This window comes from Pinus tabuliformis, chromosome 6 (genome assembly GCF_031772625.1).
Source record: "Pinus tabuliformis cultivar Carrire ecotype Pingquan chromosome 6, CPIR1, whole genome shotgun sequence".
Classification (NCBI taxonomy): Eukaryota; Viridiplantae; Streptophyta; class Pinopsida; order Pinales; family Pinaceae; genus Pinus; species Pinus tabuliformis.
This window is the reverse complement of record NC_142292.1, coordinates 1,834,159,519-1,834,169,476: the sequence shown is the minus strand read 5'-3', so window position 1 is coordinate 1,834,169,476 and position 9,958 is coordinate 1,834,159,519. Positions and strand designations below refer to the sequence as shown.

Here is a 9,958-nt window from a genome sequence, read left to right as displayed (position 1 = left end):
AAGGCCCCTAATATATATGTTATGTAGATCTTATACTATGGAATCTGAATATAAGCATGCATCCTATGCATCATTTCTTCTATTACATCAACATGTAAAATTAAACCATTTAAATATCAAAATAATAATTAACAAGATTTCATCTATTTGTTACCACTTTGGGAATATTCAGGAACATAGCACGTTCCACCTAACCATGAACTGTGTCCAATAGTTCCCCTAAGCTAAGATGTTCTTTCTGTCTAGAATCAACAACCTCTTTGATTCCGAAGTGGTTTATTTTATAGATTTATTCCCAACATATTTTTAGCAATGTCTTGCTTAAAAGTCTGTTAAAAGTCAATGGTTTATTTTATAGATTTATTCCCAACGTATTTTTAGCAATGTCTTTCTTAAAAGTCGGTAAAAAGTCGGCTCATTTTTTTCTTAGGATGTTTTTATTTCTAATTTTTGAAACAAAACTTTTCTTTTTTCCTTAAAGCATTCATTTCTCTCCTATTGTGCTTTATTCCACTTTTAACCCCATTTATCATTTCACTCTATCTATGTGATTAACATAATCTTTCTCTCCCATTATGTTAATATTTTTAACTTTTTTCTCCTAGGTATTTTTAGAAGACTTTTAGGGAAGGTCCAACATGTGGACTTTAACCACTAATAACTTTTCCTAAGCTGACCATAAGTCTTCTAAAACTATGATGCTATTTCTTGAATATTTCCAAATAATTTATGTATTAATTCAAATAATAAAAATATTTACATAAGCACATAATTTCGTTCTAGCTTCTATAGCCATTAAATACAATAATAATTCAAAAGTCTAAAAATATCCAATATCTAAAAAAGGAAAAACATAGGGGTGTTACATCTTGCCCCGCTATAAATAAACATTGTCCTAGATGTTTTCCCTTCATTTCCCTTCCTCTTGCAATAATTATGGAAATACCTCACGCGTTTTTTCCTCCATCTCCCAGGAAGCCTCCTTTGGGGTAAAGTGCTTCCATTGCAGTTTAACGTTAGCGATAGCTCGATTTTGAGGCATGGTTTCACTCTAATCTAAGATTTGTAGTGGTTCTACCTGGAAATATCCTTCTAGTTCAACCTGTATTGCATTTTAATGAATCACGTGATAACTATCATGAACATACCTTTTCAATAAAGAGACGTGAAAAACATTATGCACTTTCATATGGCTGGGAAATGCTAGCTAATAAGACACTAGCCTAACTCTGGCTAGTATCTCAAAGGGACCACAAAATCTGGTGCTAGTCTAGCACATGTTCCTAATATTAAATTTCTCTTCCTTCTTTTTACTTTAATATACATGTGTTCTCCCACTTCGAATTCCTTATGCATTCTCTTTTGGTCTCCGTAGATTTTCTGTCAATCTTGTGAAGTTTTTATATTTTGTCATATTTTCGACACTACTTCTTCCATTTCATCAAGATCATCAGGGCCCAATATCAACCTGTCTTTTGGATGAATCCAAATAAAAGGAGTGTGTAATTTCCTTCCATGCATTGCTTCAAATGAGCTTATTTTGATAGATGTTGTATAGATGTTATTTTATGCAAATTCTACTACATGTATGAAATCATCCCACTTAGCAGGTTTGTCCATAACATACATTCCTAGTATGTATTCTAGAATATAATTTTCTCTATCTGTTTGACCATCTAAATGGGGATGGTAGGAAAGTACTAAAGTTAAATTTCATACCCATTCCTCCAAACAATGTCTTCTAGAAGTTAGAACTGAATTTAATGTATCTACCTGATATGACCACTTTGGGTATGTCATTTAACTAAAAAAGTTGCTTCATGAATACATCTACAATTTGAGTTGTTCCAAATGTAGAGTGTCATTGTCGTTGCTACAATGACCTCCAAAATTCTACATTCATTCAAATTTCAGAGCCTACTTTGACCTTACAAGCTATCATTTCTAGTAGTTAGAGTCATCCTATGTACATTCTCTAAGTTTTCTAGTCCCTTTGTGAAAAAAACTCAAGTGCCATATTTTGGCATGGGAAGTGTTGTACATCTCAAAAACAGAGTTATGACTCATTTCAAGGGGAAAATTTGGTGTTGATGGGTCCTATTTCTCATATGTACATGTGTTAGATCCATTCCAAAAGTTTCATTCATTGTCACACATGTGTCGTCGATATCATCACAAAGTGCATCGTAAATGTTGCATTTGAACAAGTATGTTGTTTTATCATCACACTAAGGGGACCATGTTGTTTCTAAGTGTTAAATGTTTGATTTTGTGTCATCAGCTATTTTGAGTCTGTGATCATGTTAAAGTCCAATCATGGTTTCATATCTACTTCACCGATCAAACACTTAGCCAAATTCTAGAAAGCTCCTTACCCAACTAACTTGACCCAACTCAGCCTCTTTGAATTGGGCATTACATAGTAGCAAATCTCAATCTGCCCCCTTACCTCTTGGAATTGCACAATGTGCAGTTCCTGCCTCCAAGGACTACACATTTCATAATCACAGTTATCAACCATTCTCTCTTGACCTCCACAACTATGTAGTTCACCCTCCGAGTGATCCTCCTCCTACGTATTATGCAGTGACAAGTAGCAATATGCCTCCCTTCCTTCCTAAATTTCACAATTGCACAATCCCCTGCTTTCTCTCTCCTATGTTGTGCATTAGGAAGTCTCAAGGCCCAATATTGCCTCATTGATCTCCTCAACTGCATAGTCATCTTGCCCACGCCTCCAGAACTGTGCATTCTACACTCTCAAGCTTTAGTCCATCACTCCTTGACCCAAAAAATATGCACTACACAATCCTTAAGTCTTCCTCTTAATCCAATGCCTAGCACTAGCTTAATCAACATTTTCATGAAGCAATCTAGACTAGGAGAGTTTTGGATTGATATCGTTTTTTCATGAGTGATTTCCATTTGCATGTATTGTACTTAATCATGATAGGATGATGTCCATACCAGGGGATGCTTATGAAGCTATAAGAACAAGTTTATCATTGAAGGAGAAGATGAAGAGACACCATATTGCAACAACATTTGATGATCAAGATCATATTGAAGACTCCCTACCTTAAAGCCTTATGGATGACGAAGAGGAAGAGAATGTACCATATTTCAAGAAGACATAAATGTAGGAGGAGAAAGAGTGGCCTCACATTTCCACATCATCATCGAGTGCATGTCATCAATGTCATGCCATGTCTTGTTGGGGTGGCACTTCATTGTGTCATATGAGTCCTCATTTGCCACATCATTTTTGTATGTAATTATGTAATTTTAAATAATATGAGAAATTTAATGTGAAATGGAAGTCCAACAGCCACCAATGGGATGTGAAAATTCAAGTATAAGTCAAGAGTCTCATGTAAATTCGAAAAGTTAAATGGAAGTTTAAGAGTCATGAGGGTAATCCAAGGGTCACAAGGGAGGTGAAGAGCCACCCTGTTTTGTTATATATAGACCCTCAGAGCTCAAGAAAAGGACTTTTCACCTTGAATCCTCAATCTAGGCATTAGAGAGGAAGGTAATTCTTTTGAGGAGAAAGTGGTAGATTTAATTCTCCATTATTGGAGTTAGTCATGTTCATTGTATCAATGCATCCTGAAAATATTGCTTAATAGTTGAAGCTCATTGAGCCAACACACTTTCATACATATGTTGTAAATGTTGCAAGGCTATTCTTTAAATATTTGCGATATATGTTGTTTCCATTCGTAGTAAAGAAATTTAACTATTACAATGGCTTTGGCACTTATCTTGTTGAAGGTGTGTTGTAATTGTTTTAACCATCATTACTTCTATGTGAACTATTTCGCTAGTTTTTTATGATTCTCTCTCTCTCTCTCTCTCTCTCTCTCTCTCTCTCTCTCTCTCTCTCTCTCTCTCTCTTGTGTGTCTTTATTAGATTATTACTATTATTCTTATTTTAAAGACTCTCTTTCATCTCCCTTTGGTGAAAGAACCTTGATACATTCTACAATTGGAAATTTCACAAGACATACTCACTTGTTCATTCAAAATCACATGTACATTACTCTCTCATGCTAACCATCGCAGCTAAGGTAAATCTCTAAGAAAAAATGTAGTCAGGCCTTATTTTCATAAAGGCTCCTATACGAAATAGTGTGAAGTTTAATTGGGACTTTTCACCAAGGATACCCCCTTGAATGTTGGCGGGTTCTAGCACGTTCAACATTATGGTGCTAGAAGGAGGACAACCACATTTTTATGGTTGATAACTCACCACATATTAATAAGAAAACTTCTACACAAGGTAGTAACATTATAATTTCCACTCCAAATCATACTCCAGGGAGATAGAGGAAACTTTTCAGCCTAGTCAAGGATAAGAATTTGAGGTTACTTACGATTAGATCTATAAGATTTGACATATTAACCGCCAATTTGTGAGAACTCCTAGTTTTCTCCCTGTTTCTTCCATTCTACCTCATAAGCATGTAATGAAAGAAACAATTCCCAAAGGCATATTGGTTTCTTCACTAGAATATTTTGTTATCGCAACCCTTGAGGAGTTGATTGATCCTAAAGAAAGAAAAAATCACTAAGGGAAAGTTCCACCTGTTAGACTCTGTCTTGTCAGTTTTCCATCAAAGTCAAATTCATCAAAATTTATCTCTCGTCAACTGCTAAAGGAAAAACCTGTCAAAGCAGTTGGCAGTCACCTACTGTGCTCTTCCATTGAAGTGGCTTATGTTCAACATTGCAGTGGAAGAATATTCACTTTTCATAATATATCAATGGAGTTCTACAGTACTTACCTCAATCCTCACAAGCAGATTAAGAAAGATTTTGTCAGCAACTTGAATGGTACATCAATTCTTGAAATTGCTGCCCTTACTGCAATTATGCCTGTTCTTATCCTCCTGCGATAATGGAAGGTGTTGCAACTCAGATGGGACCAAGGTGGATCTACCAATATTCAAATGGAGGAGCATAACAGCAGGAGTAAACATTTGAAAGATTGGAGGAATTATGCATCTTCTTTGATTGTTGATTTCTTTCTCATTGTTTACCAATGCCTTCTTGCTTAACAATTATGGCAGACCAGACTTACATTTGTTCTATATGCTTGACGCTTCTTGTACTGCTTGAGATTTTTTACACAAGGTTGTTGTCACATTCTGGAATTTCAACCCATGCAGAGAGTAGTACTTTGTCTGTGTCTTATTGGAAGAAAAAACCTCTCATCATATCGATTTGCAATGATGCTGGTGACATGCTTGTCAATCCTGGATGTGGACTTCAAAATATTTCCCAGGCGATTTGCTAAGACAGAAACGTATGGTACAGGATTAATGGATCTTGGGGTTGGATCTTTTGCAGTTGCAAATGCACTAGTTTCAAAACAGGCACGCAACATTGATTCGGTGTCCATGTTGGGGAATATGGTGTACATTGGAATTTCTTTTTCACTCTTGCAGCAGTGGCCATTGTGACATCAATAATCAATATTCATCCCCAATACTGTGGCTTCTTTGGATGTGCAATTCTCACAGTTTATCAAGCAGTCCTGTTGTGTGGATTAAATCGTTACCTCATTTCAGATCAGAGGGGTGCAAATATCATTAGTCTGAACAAAGAGGGCATCTTCAGTTTATTTGGATATTGGGGCTTATACCTTGTCAGTGTCAACTTAGGCTATCATCTCTTCTTCCTAAAGAAACCCATTAGTTCTAGAGTAGCTTCAATTGGAGGGAAATCAAGTATTGCAATCGAAGTTTGGCTGCTTGATGGTTTCCTTTGGGTGCTAACAATATTTTTGGATAAGTTTGTAGAGAAAAATTTCTCGTCGCATGTGCAATTTGGCATATGTAACTTTTGTTCTGGCACAAAACTTTGAGGTTCTTGGGATGCTTATGCTCTCAGATTTGGTCCCCACAAGAAAATCATTGGTCCTTGAGGAAGTCTTTGATCAGAATGTGCTTGTGACTTTCCTCCTGGCAAATATATTAACGGGCCTTGTAAATGTGTCGATGACTACTGTTTTTGTTTCTCCATTCCTAGCCTACTGCATTTTGCTTTTATATGCAGTGGTTTTGATTTCAGGGGTCACTGTTCTCCAGGAATCTGTGCTTTAGATTTGATTTGATGGACAGAGGAGATAAATCATAAAAAGCCTGTGCGTGGGTGGCTCTCTTTCCTTTTTCTGGATCTCCTTTTCAAGTTCCATTGAGCGCTGAATGCTTCTGGTTATGTAGGGACAAAAATATCCGCTGGCATCATCAGTGGATGTGAGCGCCCCAAATGGAAATGATGTAAACATTGGTTAATCTATTGTCTCAGTTTTTGGTATTTCGAATACTTTGTGTCAAGGTGCAGAGTACCATTGAATTCCTATGAAGGTTTGCAGGTGGAATCACAGTTTGATTGCATTAGAGATTGGACGAAGGACTAAAGATTCTCCGAAGTGTTGTGAAAGCTGCTCGGAGGGAGTTAAAATGGTGACTTTTGCAGTTCGTAAACAGAGAACTCATTCAAAATATAAAAAAACCAATTAGTGAAGGACCAGCAAGGGCCCAATATCCGCGGATAAACACAAGGGATTACATAGTGGAGCCCCTAATTACCTTCCTTTGATAGCATAAAAGGATGCGGATGGCAAGCTGTAGTAGCATATGTGAATTTGGCAACATATTAGGTCGTTGGCCTACCTATTGGAATTGTTTTAAGGTTTAAGGTCAACATGGGAGTCGATGGAAAATGGTGGGGAATGATAAAGATGTGGAGTTACATTTCAAGCAAACCGTCCGTGAAGCATCGAATCATACATTTATCATGTTACTGGTCAAGTACGAGAACCATTAAAATGAGTTGTGTTGCTGTTATCTCTCGGGCGTAAACATACTCGTAGCTTGGAACCTCTTAACGAGTCTGCGGATATACCGCCTACACAAAATCCTTCGCAGTGTAGGAGTGTGGCGGCCACTAGGTCCATCCTCAACACCACTGCCACTTTCACGAACAATGCGGGTGCCCCAATAACAGATATTTACAACAAAAAGGCTTTCTTCTTTAGATATGGAATCGGGTGAAGTGAACCCTGCCAGAGCACTAAATCCGGTCCTCATTCACGCCACAAAGACATCAACCACAACAGAAAAATAGGAACCAATTTCCTATTAATGACTTCAGTTAATAAGTCAAAAGGATCTGCGCTCCGGTTTATTAGCCATCAGAGGATTTCAAGGGGAACGATCTTCTGTTTTAGGAAAAAGAAATGATTTTATCTCTTTTTTGTAACTGCAGGTGAAACAGCGCCCCTGTTTTGGGGGTCGATCTGTTGTGTTTTTTTTAGAATAGTTTATTTAATGTATAAAGATAATCATTTGAAAAAGTAAGTGTGAGGGAAGAGAGAGAGAATTCTGAGAGCTGGTGGAGAACAGAGTGCTTCTATTGTACAGATTTTGACAGAGATTTTAATTAAAAATGCAGCTCTGACCCCTGAGATTCCTGTGGTATGAAATTTAGCATAAGTTTTCCTTCTGTTTCATATGTAGCCTGTTATGTATTCATTTCACTTCATGATAATTTCCAATTGAACAAATGAAGTGTTTAGGTAGAATTCATAATATTTTATGCTCTGCCTATAAGTTTGTTCATATTTAATGTTTTCTTCTGTTTGACAAGGATTCATCCTCTATGCCCTTGTCAGCTCCTCAACAGTCTTGCCATTCCATTTAATCTCAATTTGATGTTAAATTTCTTGCCTACCTTGCCTCAGGGGATAATCTGTGTTCTTGATTACATTTCTCTGCTCAAGCTATTACTTTGCCCATGCAGCCTAGAAAAACCCCATCATTTTATTAAAAACCCCTTTTTTTATCAATTTACTAGCCTAAAATCAGTGTTCTTTATTGGTCATCTCTGCCCTTTGAAAACCTTTTGCCGAGATAGACCCGGAGAGAGCCCTCTCCTGCCACATAGGGTTAGCTACGAGGCTAAGTGGTTTGATGTTGCCTTGGATTTTGTCCTTTTCAGCCTGAGGCCAAATTCAAGCGCTAACACCACCTGTTGAGGAGAATTTGGGTAGTGAGGGGGAAGACTTTCAATCTTCTGACGAGGAACATCCTAATTATAATACATATTTTAATGGTGAAGGAGAATCTACATCAGACTCGGAGGAAGAGGAAGAGGAAGGAGATGAAGATATGGTTGATGTAGAATTAGATTGCATGGCCCAAGCGCTACTCACTCTTCCAGATAATCTTCATAGAATGTAAAAACACCCAGGGAAGTTGTTGTCAAAGTTCGATCCCAATAACAAGACCAAAGAAGAAGACAATATTGACTATTTCTACATGCATTTACAAATGCTTGAGGTATTTTTTGACTAAGTTTCTTGTAGACTCTTTCCGTACAATTTAGAATGTAGAGTGCATGTATAGTATCACATCCTTCCAGATAATTCAATATATAGTTGGAGGGAGTTTAAGAAGTTGTTTTTGGAAAAATGTGTTGATGATAAAACAATTTCCATGTTATACAAAGAACTTGGGAACCTGAAAATGGTGGATAAAGAAAGAGTTAAAATTTTCAACCAAATATTTACTTGTTTGTTGACCAAGTTCCCTATTGATGTATATCCACACGATGAAATTACTAAAGATTACTATACAAATGCCTTTCCAACCAATATTTATGTGTTTATTAAAAGAGCTGTAGAGGATACTCTGGCCTTAAACTTTGCAGAATCTATTGTTGTCAAAAAAGATTTGCGTTCTATTGAAATCGTTGAAGACATTAACGATCCTAAATACTCTAAGGAAACTGGTAAGAATACTGAAGCATCTTCTAGCAAATCTAAGGAGAAATATTATTTTTATATGGAAATCTTGACCAAGTCGTTGAAGTTTCTCACAAATGAAGTATCAGAATTAAAGAGGAGGTCATGTGAGGAATCAACTACCAACAATAGGTATTTCAGGTTGCCTTTCTTTAAAAAGAATAATAAATCTCAACCGTATAAATCTACTCAAATTTATAACACAGTGTTCGATGTCGAAACTTTTGGAATGGACATTTTTTGTACTTTTCACCAAGAGAAGCATTTAGAAAAAAATTCCCATAGTGGAATCACAATATGAACACTATGATGGCTAATCTAGTTGATACCTTGTTAACAGAAGAACAACTTAAGTAAAGCAAAGAAGAAAATGAACCTACCATGACTGAAGAAATTTCAAGTGTCAAACACTCGATGAGTATGTTTAATGTTATATACAACGCTGATAAGTCAAGTGTTGATGAATCGTTAGTGGCTGAAGCTCCTCCAAAACAGTTAACTAGTCATTATAATTTGAGGAGAAAGGGACCTATTTATGAGTAGGAACTTAAGAAGAAATTGTTGCAAAGGATTCTACCACCTTCTAATCCAGCTTAGAATTCACAGAACAAGTCTGGAGGTGCTCCTTCTTCCAAGAACACTTCCACAAATAGTAAGAACAAGTCCACCACTTGTGAAGCGTCAAGTAAAGCTACGTCACCTGATCCATCAACACATATCGTTAAGATGGAAATTATTAATTACAACATTGTTGACAACATGAAAAGATCTTGAGCCAACATTTCAATCTTCGAGCTCACAAAGATAATGCACCAATGAGAACTGATTATCCAGGCACTTTCATCACATTATTTGGCAGGTAAAGAAGTTTTTTCTTCTCACGTAATTTCTGATAACTCTCTCGATATTATCGAATCTATAATCAATACTACTAATTTGAATTCTAACACTCTTTTCCTCCCTTTATTTCAACTTTTGAAATCCTTAATTATAATGTCAATAATTATTTATTTGATTTCAGTGCATCTGTGAATGTCATTCCATTATCTGTTGCCAAACATATTAATGCTAAATGGGATAAAACTAATGCACAAAACATACAGTTGGACAGATTATTTTCAAAGCTATTCCTGAACTCAACAATGT

The 9,958-nt window shown here is 36.4% G+C and overlaps 1 pseudogene; it reads left to right on the top strand.

The window, feature by feature from the left end:
* The first annotated feature begins 5,226 nt into the window (after positions 1-5,226).
* On the top strand, positions 5,227-6,107 carry LOC149266328 (uncharacterized protein At4g17910-like; annotated as a pseudogene).
* Positions 6,108-9,958: the final 3,851 nt, after the last annotated feature.